Source organism: Macaca fascicularis, chromosome 12 (genome assembly GCF_037993035.2).
Source record: "Macaca fascicularis isolate 582-1 chromosome 12, T2T-MFA8v1.1".
NCBI classification, from domain to species: domain Eukaryota; kingdom Metazoa; phylum Chordata; class Mammalia; order Primates; family Cercopithecidae; genus Macaca; species Macaca fascicularis.
In genome coordinates this window covers 75,421,699-75,435,206 of record NC_088386.1, presented here as the reverse complement: position 1 = coordinate 75,435,206, position 13,508 = coordinate 75,421,699, and the positions used below count along the sequence as shown (strand labels likewise).

The following is a 13,508-nucleotide window of genomic DNA, read 5'->3' as shown; positions in this document are numbered from 1 at the left end:
GAAGAAGACTATCTGTAAAACCAACAAATAACTCATAGAGAAGATTGCCTTTTTTTCTGTAAGCATTTATATATTTAGTGCCAATAATGAATTTACCAAACCAACTTAGTTTGTGGAGAATAATTCATGTTTTCTTATTAGGCAACCCACATTTCCTAAATTCAGAGAGATAGTGGTGCATCTTAACAGAATAAAAGGCTCTGATGATATACCTACCACATCTTTGAGAGGAGGTTGCCATCCAAGTTAGATTATTGCAGAGATGAAAATGAAGATATTATTGTGAATATTAGTATTATTGTGAATATTGGTATGTTGAGATTATCTCAAGGACAATCTGGAGGATATTCATGGGCCACTCAGTATGATGAAATGTCTCATGAGCATGGAAAACAATAAAAAAGAATTATGAAATACCTTCTGTTATGAATGTTCATGAGCTCCGTTTAGAAAAGGAAAGAAAAGGCTTGATCCTTTGTGAATAGAATATATGATTAGGAAGATGCCTAATTTTTAATCACCTCAAAACTTTACCTTTCAGTATAATAAAATGCATTTGGCTAGTTTGTCCAGAATAAATTTAATGTTATTTCAAGTTCTCCTTATTTTCTACCTCTCTTTCTACAGAAAATAAATAATAAAATTGCAAAGCACCTTCTAGTTACTCAAGTATATTAGCTTTCCTTAAGAGCCACTATCCCATGTACTATTTGCTTCTGCCATTCTCCCCTGTAACAGATTATAGACATAATTGGAGCTTCATGTTCTGCTCGCCACCTACAGGAGCCATTTCCTGCTCACATGGGAGCACATGAAGTCTGGTAGTACAGAGAGTTCTCATTGAAGTTAGAGATATCCAACAATGGTAACAATCAGGCACTAGGCCTCTAACCTATTGACCTCCTGCTTTTTGTTGGATCTGGGCTCCAACTCTTTGTCTTCAAGGTTGTGCCTCATTTGGCAGATACCTGCTAACTATGTGCTTATTTGAAATATTCAGGATTGAGCTGTAAAACTGACTTTACATAGGTTGAATTGTCTTCTTTTGCTCACAGTAAAAAAAAAAAAAAGAACTGAAACAAAATCCAACACAACTGGGTTTCATACACAGAATCCATTTCTCCTGTTTCTGCAAAGATTTATTTTTCGTTGTTTGAATAACTTTTGACAAATGAGCACTGGAGGAAAAGTGCTGACAATTTAAACTTTATTAGTTCAAATGTTTTCTCAATTTTGTAAACTAACAAAGCTTATCTAGAAGAGAAATGATGCAAGACAGTTGTTACAGAATAATTACAGATTTACTCTTAGAGGATAGCAAAATTGCTTATGCACTACATTTAATGAATATAAGCTCCTTCTACATAGTATAGTTAAAATAAACCATACACATCTCAGAAATGACAGGATGAGATACACTTGTGCCTACAGGGCTCATCATAACATTGCTCTGCTAGATGAAATGACAGAGAAGGCAAGGATAACAGGATCCCCACATGGTTTCTGAAGAAGGTTGCTTTAATTTGAGTAGGTAGAATTCAGACTTAAAAAGATGGGACAACAATTTCTAAACTGATGGAGGAGCTATAAATATTTGGGAAGCCACAAGCAGAAATTCCCAGCTTTGCAAATGGCTATAAGAAATGGGGGAAGTTGTTTTAAACAAAGATTGTCATCTGACTGCAAATCTGAAAAGACAAGGCAACAAAATATATGCCTATCAGAGGGTGACTACTGCCTGGCCTTGAGGAGTTATCATTGTATGTGTACAGGACAGAAAGGAGGGGAGGTTCTTGTTCTGGCCTCCTCTTCAGCTGGCCATGCAGACCCTTCAGTTTCTCAATTTGCTGTGGCTTTCAAACCTGTTGGACCAGTTGACAGTAAGAAACACAGTTTCTATTACAACCCAGCACATAACTACAAATATGAAACCGTAAAAGTAACCAAAATTAAAGTTTAATAAACTGGCACTTATTTCTTATTTTTAGTATATGCCATGCAGGCACTCTATTTTCTACCTGTGAGATTATCTTCTATTTCTGTAACAATAAGTAATCATTAAATCTGTAATAGGGATGTCTATACATTACAGGTAAAATTAAATACACATACTATATATTTATATATATATAGAATCATACAGATAATATAGAATTAGAATCATACAGATAATATGATATTATCTATTTAAATGAATGTTAATCATGACTCTACAATGGGCTGTGACCACAGTTTAAAAAAAAAAAAAGAAGAAGAAGACACGATGACTCCTTCAACAGCATGAGAAAGCTCTCACGGGAGCTCCACTGCCTCTCACTTCCAAAGGAGCACCTGGTGCCTTGCCCACATTCTCTCAGTACCCATACATGCCGTTTGTGCTGGCTTTGTTTACAATTATTACTCTAAGTGTTGTGACATTTTCTCTTTTGTTCATTTTGCATTCTCAGCTTGAGTGAAAATTAGAACAACAGGGGCCATTCCTGCTTGACTCATGTATCTTCTTTCATAGCTCCTCCCAGGATCTAGCACAATGTGTCTCTTCCACTGGACTGTTGATAAATGCCATTGACCGTTAATGCGATTGCATGATAATGCAGAAGTATAATTTGATTAGCTGCAAGGACTTGTAAATGCAGACTTTTTTTTTTTCTTAACTAAATAATTTTTTTATTTTTATTTTTATTTTATTTAATTAATTAATTAATTTTTGAGATGGGGTCTCGCTCTGTCACCCAGGATGGAGGGCAGTGCTGCAATTTTGGCTCACTGCAACCTCTGCTCCCAGGTTCATGCAATTCTCCTGCCTCAGCCTCCCTAGTAGCTGGGATTATAGGAGTGCGCCAGCGCAGCTGGCTAATTTTTGTATTTTTGGTAGAGATGGGGTTTCTCCATGCTGGCCAGGCTGGTCTTGAACTCCTGACCTCAGTTGATCTACCTGCCTTGACCTCCCAAAGTGCTGGGATTACAGGCATGAGCCACCACGCCTGGCCAAGAATTTTTGTCTATAAAACAGAAGTAAATATTCAAATGAAAAATACGTACTCTGTCCACCATTTCATTGTTCATTTGTGCCTCAAATATATTTAGTGGTTACTGTTCACCAGAAATTGCTTTAGAAGCTGGGCATATGTAGTCCATGCTCTCAAGTAATGTGGACTACAACACAGGTAATAGGTTTTTCTCAGAATTGCGGTTTATTCAAATGAATTGTCGATGTGTCTAATTTTGATTTGGCTGTTGCAGATTTCTTGTGTTTACTTTGTTTCCCTCAATGTCATTATATAATCTAAAATATGACCTGGCTTTAAAAAAAAATGCTTACCTTACCAAAGGTGCACTCAGTAAATCCCCTTTACTCCCTATCCACTGTAATGTTCGGACTTCAAGTATATAGAATTAGATTAATTATAATCATGAGTTTATGAATACTATCATCATACATCCATTCAAGACTCATCCGTCTGTCTACCTAACTACCTATTGTATCCAAATTGATCTATAGATTTAATATTGTACCAAACGTTATAACATACTATAAAGCTATTATAATTAAGGTGGTACTTAAAACTGTCAATGGTTGGCCGGGCACGGTGGCTCACGCCTGTAATCCCAGCACTTTGGGAGGCTGAGGTGGGCAGATCACGAGGTCAGGAGATCGAGACCACCCTGGCTAATAAGGTGAAACCCTGTCTCTACTAAAAAAAAAATAATAATAATTGCCGTGTGTGGTGGCAGGCGCTTGTAGTCCCAGCTACACGGGAGGCTGAGGCAGGACTTGCAGTGAGCCAAGATCGTGCCACTGCACTCCAGCCTGGGTGACAGAGCAAGACTCCGTCTCAAAAAAAAGAAAAAAAAGTGTCAATGGCCAGGGACACTACTTTATAAATTGACCAGTGGAACAGAAGAGAAGACCTGAGGTAAATTTGTGTACCTTTTTCTTTATGTCAGAGGGGATATTGTAGATCACTGGGGAAAGGAGAGATCATTGAATAAGTTGAGCTAGGAAAAAGTGTGGATCATCAACATTGACTACAGATGGATTAAGAACTTAAATGTCAAAAGCTAAACTTAAAAAATCCTTAGAAGAATACAGGTAAATGTCTTTCTAACCTTAGGTATAGAGACTTTGTTTTGTTTTGTTTCTGAGATGGAGTCTTGCTCTGTCGCCCAGGCTGGAGTGCAGTGGCACAATCTTGGCTTACTGCAACCTCTGCCTCCAGGGTTCAAGTGATTCTCCTGCCTCAGCCTCCCGAGTAGCTGGGACTATAGGTGCATGCCACCACACCTGGCTAATCATTGTATTTTTAGTAGAGATGGGTTTTCACCATATCTCAGGAGTTCAAGGCTGGTCTTGAACTCCTGACCTTGTGATCCGCCCGCATCTCCTGACCTCCTCAACCTCCCAAAGTGCTGGGATTATAGGCGTGAGCCACTGTGCCTGGCCGGATTTCTTAAACATGATACAAAAGTACTAATTTTGGGAAGATTAATAAATTTGACTACTCTAAAATTAAGAATTTATGCTGATCAGATCATGTTAAAGAAAAAAAAAGACAAGCCAGAAACTTGGTGAAAATGTCTGCAGCACACCTAACTGACAAGAATCAGAATTAAACCACACAAAGTAGAAATGATAAACACCTGTCTTGTCTTCTAGTCTCACCTACTTTACCCTGCTGTTTTATTTTTGACTCTGATTCCCTTATCCAGCCAACAACAAATTGGATATTGTCTGAACAAGTTGCTTAGTTTTACATCTGTTCCATTTCCTTTAGCTAGAATACTTCTGCCACCACCAGCTGGACCACTGACATTCCATATACTTCTCTTATCATTCCCAAGAACTGTCCTTCATGAATTCAACTCATCACTGCTTATTCCCTCAGAGTTCATAGGGAATCAATTTAAATGTGGTTGCTATGTTCTCCTCTTCCTCCTCCCCCTCCTCCCCCTCCTCCCCCTCCTCCCCCTCCTCCCCCTCCCTCTCCTCCTCCTCCTCTTCCCTCTCCTCCTCCTCTTCCCTCTCCTCCTCCTCCTCTTCCCTCTCCTCCTCCTCCTCTTCCCTCTCCTCCTCCTCCTCCTCCTCCTTCTTCTTGCTCTTCTATAGGCTGGTCTCGAACTCCTGGGCTCAAGCCATCCTCCGGCCCCAGCCTCCTCAGTAGCTGGGACTTCAAGCATTCGCCACCATTCCTGGCTTTACATATTCTTTTGAATTGATTTTTTAGACATCCTGTCTACCCTGTTACATTTCAATTTTTCCTAAATATAAGAGCTCTTGTGTTACATTCTGTTTTCATGGTCTTCCTTCTGCCTGGATTTTTTATCCTATAGCTTAGCACAATGTTGTGCATGTGTTGGGTTTCTAGTAAGTGAAAGTTTCTTTTATAGACTAACATTGAAAACATAAAGATTTTACTGAGTTTAATCATAAACTCTTCAAAAGTAGAACAAAATGAAGGTGGATTTATCCAAGGAAGTATAAAGAAAGAAAAAGGCAGTAGTTCACACAAATAAATACCTAACAGAGATCTCAGACAAGTTATGCAGACATATGGAAGAAATTTAAAAATATCCATTTACGAAGAAATTGTGAAGTAGGAAGAAAGCTATGTAAATAAGCCAAATTAAGGAAAGATTACATATTAGACTAGAGAAAGACAATAAGCAGCAAGTTTCAGAAAACATTTCAAATGGCAGTAAAATGTTCAGACGCTGGCAACAAATGAAAGTAAATGACTGGACTAATTAGGGTTATAAGCAAGAGATTGTTTGAAGATAAAAACCCAGATGTGCATATGCCTCTTTAGAAAAAGCAGGTGGAGAGCTACCTTTTTAAGACAGCAATTTTCCTGAAACAACAGATGTAGGCAGTTTTTGTTTTTTTTAAAAAAAAGTTACCTGCAAGTAAATTAGACAAGGCAGCAATTTCAGATAACCTGAGTTCATGATTTTTATAAGAAAGGAAGAAGCATCACTGATTTAGACATTTAGATGATACGAGTCATAAGAGTTTCAAAAAGATTAGACTATAACATGATGGGAATTGATCCATCAATTAAAGGTTTTATAAGTTGAGCAGTGAATTTAGTCTGGGCATTTAAGATTCTCCAATTTACTTGATTACTCAAAAATATTTGAATAAAGGTAATTATTTGTAAATTAGTACTTCACTGAAACATTACTCTCTAATAGTGAAATACAATAAAATGAGGTTTATCTGCTTTTGAGAGTACAGTTGTTGAGTTACTCAGGCACCAAAAGATCCTAATTATAAAGCTGGTTTACATGTAACGTATGTTCATGACAGAAATCCTGAAGACAGCATTTATTCTGTCTGCACATCGATGTTGCATCAGTCCCACTCAGGTACCTAAGGTCAGCCATGTACTTTGTATGGCAACTTCGACAGCAACATTTACTAGATAGTAATTCCATATCTAGGGCTGCATGAAGTGCTGTCAGATTAGATCAAAGAAAGAAAAATGTTTTCAAAGATTCTGCATGCTGTATGCATGCATGATTGATATAGATGCATCCAGTCATTCATTTAGTCAGCCATGGAAGGCACCTGGGGTAGAGTAAGAAGTATGGTGGCTTTGGAGTCTGAAAATATGGGAACAAGTCCAGGCTCTGTTATGCACTTGCTGGGTGACCTTGGACAAATTGAGACTCTCTCTGAGCCTCATCTGATAAATAAAGGTGGGGAATTAGGGTTGTGGTGGAATATCTCTTCTACAGGGCTATTGTGAGTATCAATTTTGATCATACCTATGAAAACACTTTTTCAATCATTGGCAATCTCTAAAGGAAGAAAGGCCAGAGGATGAGAACTGAGAAGACGTCTCGGATTTAAGAATCAATATATCCCTGATGATGTTGGAAGTGGAAATTTGATTGAGAATGTGATGGATCTGATTGACGAGAAGGTGAGAAAGTGCAGACAGCAAGTGGAGGCAGTTTTTTTTTTCCCCCAGGAAGTTTCTTGTTTCCAAAAATAGATTAAACTTTTTAAATCAGAGATTATGTCATACATTTTTATGTCTAGCTCCACTCTAACTACATAGAAGAGTATTACGTGCACACAAGCTCTTAAAACACTGGTGAAATAAGTGCTGATGACAAAGGAAAGAACAAAAGAAGACAACAGCTTTAGGTAAAGAAAATTTAAGGAAGTTTTTGTTTTTAGACTTTTCTCGTTTTAAAAATAGGAGGCTGTTGAATATATTAATTGTAAGAGGTCAGAGCGAATAATGTAAGAAAGATAGAAGGTTTGCAGAGATGCAGCCATTATCTCAAATGATGGAGCCAGGCAAGAGGAAGTGGGATCAAGAATACTATGGAGGAAGGCTGTACTGAATGCAACAAGGGAAATTGGCATTAAGACCACATGGAGGAGGCCTTAACTTGGACAGAAAAAGAGAAATTCTGAGTTGTTTCTTGTCGTGAGGAAGAAAGACGACGATGCTCAAGTCAGATGGGTTCTACCTTCCAGGAATGCAAGAGTTAAGCTTTTCCTGCTGAATAGGAGGATGGGTTGGGGTTTCTGATGTGTTTGAATGTTCCATAAGAAGTTAATACGAGATAAGAAATGGATAGTTGAAAAGTACCTGGGGTAGGGATATCAGGATATCAGGAGTGATGAAAAGAGGAGACTGATTGTGAACTACAGCTTAAGAATAGCGGAGTGTGAGGGCGTAGTGGCTAGATATTTAGTTATTTTTAAGTGCATGCAGGGCAAGAAAGGTATGCTGATGCTCCGCCAAATTTTCACCTCACACAGCCTGATGGTGTACTTTTTCTTCTTTCAATGGAAGGAGATAAGCAGGGAGCCTGGCTTGCAACTTGAAAATTGTTTACAAGAAATAAACTTTTGAAATAGAGGTAAGGAAAATCAATATGGCAAATTTGGAATTACTATGAAAAAAAATTCATAATTGAAATTGTCCAGAGATGGCACAGGTTGTCTTGAGAAACACAAGCTCCCAGAAATAGGGAAGTTCATCTAGGCAGGGTATATGACAATCGGTTACAATTAAAACAAATGAAATTTAATTCCATTATTTTTTGGATAAGCTTAAGTGACATTTTACCACTAATCTAGCTAGGATATGCCTCTTTCTTCTGTGTACAAATGTGTTTTAATATTTGTTAGTTTTTATTAAATAAAATAAATACATAGATAAGAACACATTAAATTTAGGTTTCAAAAGTCCTAGGGTGTCAGCAGATATTTAAACTAGCTTGAGCATCACAAGTCTGCTAAAGCTGATAGTGTATACTACACATCTCTGCCAATGGCTTTTGAAAAGCCATTATTACTTTGATAGTAAAAGTTAATATGTGAATATATTCTACTTACAAAAAGTATAGTTAATGCATAGTAGGATAATTTATTTTTATTATTTCTTTTTGGGCACTTACTCTGCTTCCAAAGTTTCCTTATCAAACTACGATACAAACATTTTTGTACATACTGCTTTGCTTAGCTCTCTTACTGTGTCTCTCGAATAATGTGAGATTGCTGTGTTGAAGCACATGCGTATCAATGAGGTAACTTCCTGAGAGGCTGTATCAATTTACAGTCCCATCAACAATGCATGAGAGAATCCTGGATTGTTTAATAGTCTCGTATAACATATAACTACATCCTTAATATGATGAAGAAAATAAAATGTAAACTCCTGTCTTCTGAGATGCTTAAATCAGGAAAACTTAACATATGTAAAAGAAATATCGGATGGTATATGCCACAAAATATAATTGTGGAGATGTGTCCATGTATGTATTATGTGACTTACACAATGTGATTGAAATGTTGTCAATCAAATGTTTATAAATCAATTTATATGAATGTGTTTCACATTTCTTTCAATCTTTCAGGCATTGATTTATTTTGCTTTGTTGTGATCATGCTATATTCCAATTATCTTCTCCTATTTTTTTTTTTTTTTTTGAGACGGAGTCTCTTGCTTTGTTGCCCAGGCTGGAGTGCAGTGGCATGATCTCGGCTCACTGCAACCTCCGCCTCCCAGGTTCACACCATTCTCTCTCCTCAGCCTCCTGAGTAGCTGGGCCTACAGGTGCCCGCCATCATGCCTGCTAATTTTTTGTATTTTCAGTACAGATGGGGTTTCACTGTGTTAGCCAGGATGGCCTGGATCTCCTGACCTTGTGACCGCCCCACCTCGGCCTCCCAAAGTTCTGGGATTACAGGCGTGAGCCACCACGCCCGGCCCTTCTCCTTTTCTTTATACAGTATCATTAATAATTTTTCATCTCACTACAAATTTCTAACAAACATCATGTATGAGAATAGCTACATAACATTCCTTTAATGAGATGTGTTTAACCATTCCCCTTTGATTGTCTTCAGTTTTTCCTATTATTAATAAAGCTTTGACGAATATTTTTGGTGAGCCATTCCCCTCCCCAATTTAACATTATTTCCATAACATACAGTTCTAGACTGAAATTGCCAACTGAGTCAACAGCAATAATCATTGTAAGAGTTTGATAAATATGCTACACTGCTCTTGGCAGTTGAGCCAATGAATATCAATTCTGCCAGAATTGTTATCTTAATAACTTTTTTAAAGTTTGCTAATGTGATGCTATCTCATGCTATTTTAAATCAATGTTTATTTTTAGCAGGCATGAACATTGCACATACCTTTCTTTTGTCTATAGAAAATTATCCTTTTAATTAATTTCTCAACCTTGGCTATTAATGGACTTTTATTTGCTGTGGAAGGCTGTCCTGTGTGTTCACATTATTTGGCAGCATTCTACCCTTTACAGGGTCTCTGACTTGTAATAACCAAAAAATGTCTTCACAAACATTGCCAATTGTCCCATGGGGGACAAATCAGACCCTCTGAAGAAATTTTTTTAAGCAAATATGTTTTTAAAATGTAGTAAACTACCAATTTAGTTGATCTGTTTTGGAAGTTTAGATGTTTGTATCTAAAATGAGAAAACTTCATTCTTAAGTGTGAAATACTGCAAGTGAAGACAGCCCCAAATGTGAAGAGGCTCATTGAGGTCAATTCAGAAAGTGTCATGATAGTGCCAAAGCTGAACATTAGGGAAATAGAGGCTCAGGAAATTTAATTCAAATGGCCAAGTTCACTGTCCAAGAAGATGAAACTAGCACTTTTGTCCTCCAGGCTTCAGATTTTTTCATAACCCCAACCTATTGCTCATGCCACCCCTGCTCCCTGAATTATAATTCAGCTAGGTCCATCTCCTTTAAGAAACCTTTTTCAGAAAATCCACCTGAGCTACAATGATTTCTACCAGTCCCCGCGGATATGCCTATATTAGCATGGAGTTCTTCAGGTAATGTTTGATGTTTAAATGATTGTCACTTATACTCTAGCCTTGATCCTAATGACTTGAAAACTCTTGAAAGGTGCTTGGATAAAGGGCTCTGACCACAAAGGACATCCATAAAATATTATCAATTAGGTCAGCTTCAATAACATTTTGGGTTTTTTGTTGTTGTTGCTAGGATTTTGATGGCTCCTTAAATTGGCCAAGTAGTGCGGGCCCCTTATAAAAAGAGGGAAATGAATTTTGGCCAGTAGTTAGAAACTGGAAAATGTGAGCAAAATCTATTTTCAAACAGATTTAATAAAAACGAGAGATGGGAAACTGGATTGCTGAATTAGAAAATGAGGGAAGGAGCGGGGACCTGACAAGCCAAGTGAAAATGTAATATGCTAAAGGGAAGACAACAGGGAGGTAAGTACTGGATAATAGTACAAGCAGCAACCATTGTTTGGTCTATAGTAAAACCATTATTATTTCTACGGCTTGTAAATTATAAACTCCATGTTGTTTACTATTGTATCCCTGGTGCTTAGTGGAAAGACTTGTATATTAAATACAGAATAATTATTGAAATGATTGAATGACTGCCTGGACCTGGCTTCTTGAAAGTCACTTCTTTTGTTGTAGCAGGGAATGTCCTGTTGTTTACATGTGTGTGCCGAAGAATGAAAAATTCCTACCTGCATTTAAGCTTGCATTGAATATCTACAGCTGGTTTGGTAGTCCTAGTCCTACTGAAGGTAGAGCATGAATGCAAACAAAATATAAGAAATAGTTCCTAGCTTGAAGGGCCTGATAATTTTATTGAGAAGATGAGATAGAAAATAGCTACCATCTTTAAGGAGTTGTTTAGGGAGGTCTAGCTGGTCATCCATAATCAAAAAATGTTGAGAGGTCAAAAGCTACAACACATTCATAATTTGTCAATAAATAGGGGTCTTTCTCCTCAGTCTTCTCATCTTCTTTAAGGTAACCCTGCCTTAAAGAAACTAAGTTGAGAATGGCTTCAAAAGCTATGGTGACACTAGTTGTACACGTGAAAAACAGAAAACGTAAAACCATGTACTATGCAAATGGATGCTAAGTTGCTCTTTGTAAGGCACTATATATTAGGTATTATAAAAGACAAAAGAACCAGTAGGATATGATTTCTACTTTCAGCGGAAGTTAGAGTCTAATCAATACTTTTGATTAACCTCAAGAAGTAGCATACAAAGAGCTTTTTACAGCTGAGATAAACTTGGGTTAGAATTGCAGCTCTGCCAATATGTGATCTTGAGCATATCAAAAACTTACTGATTCTCACTTTCCCCATTTGTAAAGTAGTATTAACAATTTCTCCTTCATAGGCTTCTCATAACAATAAAATGAGACAATGCACATGTACAGTGTCTGGACACAGCATTCTTTAATAAGGGCTAAGTGTTGCCTATTTAGACACTAAAGCTTTTTGAAAGTTATTCAACACAGTAAGTTAAACATTAAATAAACATAGTTTATCTAAAATTATGGTATTGGTTAAAATGGAAAACTATTTAAAAATACAATTTGAAATCAAAAAATATTAGTCATCGGGGAGCTTCCACAGTTACTAGGCAGTTATGAGTTACCTGCCCAGGGGAAGGAATTGAAAAACTGATCCTAGGAAATAATGGAGCATTTTTGAAAGGAGTGTTACTATGTTCAGATTTATAAAAGGTGGGAGAAAAATCAAAATTGCAAATGCAGTTAAAGGAAGATTAATTATTTTATATTTATCTCAGAGCAAAGGACCAAACTGGGGAACGTGTGTTAACCACGGTAATCACCTTGCAATCTGATCAGGAAAGGATTTGGGGTATTGTAAAATCAGTGCAGTCTTCCTCTTGGAAGACTGGATTAGGTTTCAAAGGGACAGATGTATAACAAGAAGCACTGTTATTACTGCAAAGCCATGGTTAGAGTCTAGAAGGAATACTTTTACTATATTGATCACCTCTGGACAAAAAAGATATTACTGCCCCAAAGAGGGGGCACGATGTCACAGCAAAGCACCAATTCCACTCGATCTCAAGAAAGTAAATTTATAGGAGGAAAGGGTGAAAACAAACAGCTAAGTCACACTTGGGAAAAATATTTAAATAATTAAATATCAAGATAAATCATAATGTGTTAAATGTAAAAAAGGAAGACACATTAGTGAGCAAGGAATTTAAAAACATGGCCCTTCTCTGCTAAGAGTATTCAAATAAAAAAGGAAGATGAAAGGGAACCCAATTTCTAGTTAAAAAATAATTATAGGCCAAGAGGACAATTCTTTTTCAAAGAATACTAAAGATTCACATAAAAAGAATCCCCCAAGACAGAGAAAAAAAGAATAGCATAGTTTCTCAAGTAGGCTTGAGAGGTAAGGAGTTTTATATCTTTTCACCTTCCAAATACATATGCTACAGTTAGATTTTAAATAGATTTAAAAATGAGACAAATATAAAACACAAATTGACAACTTAGGAACAACTTTCAGATTTACAGTTAAAATAAACTATACTTTTCATACATTTTTAGAGATATAGGTCTAGGTTAAATTTGGAACTTCTACCTAAAATCATCTCATTAGCCTTAAAGATCTATCAATTCCATTATTTTTTCAAACATACAAGAAAATGATACTGAAAATTAACTGATCAGTAAATCCTCAATTTTTGTTACAATTCATTTTTATTTATCTTGAGTGGACAGACCTCCTTAAGAAAATTACTGTAAGTGTCTTTGAAGAAATATTTTTTTTTAAAAAAATTGAGCCTGAGTTAGGACTGTTAAGAACAAATGTTACGAAACATCTATCCCATTAATTTCTCACAACATGTGAACGTTGAAATAAAATACAGAATTTTCTGACATTTGCAAGATATTCATGCACCTTTGTAAACAAATATAATTTAGTAGCCTATTAAGAAATGGGTTTTCTGCAGTTCAATGCTCTACCACTGAGCTATACCCCTAGACTTCGGGTTTTCTATTCCTATGTAGTCCGGTTTTCTTCTATTGCAGGAATGGTTCTCAAAATATGGCACCCTGCCTGGAGAACAGAGTCTCATTGATGACTGCAAAGTGATCCAAAATGTCTGTAGGGCCTTGTTTTACAATATGACATCTTTTAAAAAATATTTCTATAGGTTTTTGGGAGACAGGTGGTA

The 13,508-nt window shown here is 36.7% G+C and overlaps 1 protein-coding gene across 1 annotated transcript in view; it reads right to left on the bottom strand.

Annotated features, from left to right (window-relative positions):
- Positions 1–1,190: 1,190 nt before the first annotated feature.
- LOC107126922 (uncharacterized) overlaps positions 1,191–13,508 on the bottom strand; it is a 28,697-nt gene continuing 16,379 nt past the window's right edge. Inside the window, exon 4 of the mRNA XM_065526444.1 lies at positions 1,191–1,862. The gene's annotated coding sequence lies outside the window, so the exon portion shown is untranslated. The remainder of the gene's footprint in view (positions 1,863–13,508) is intronic.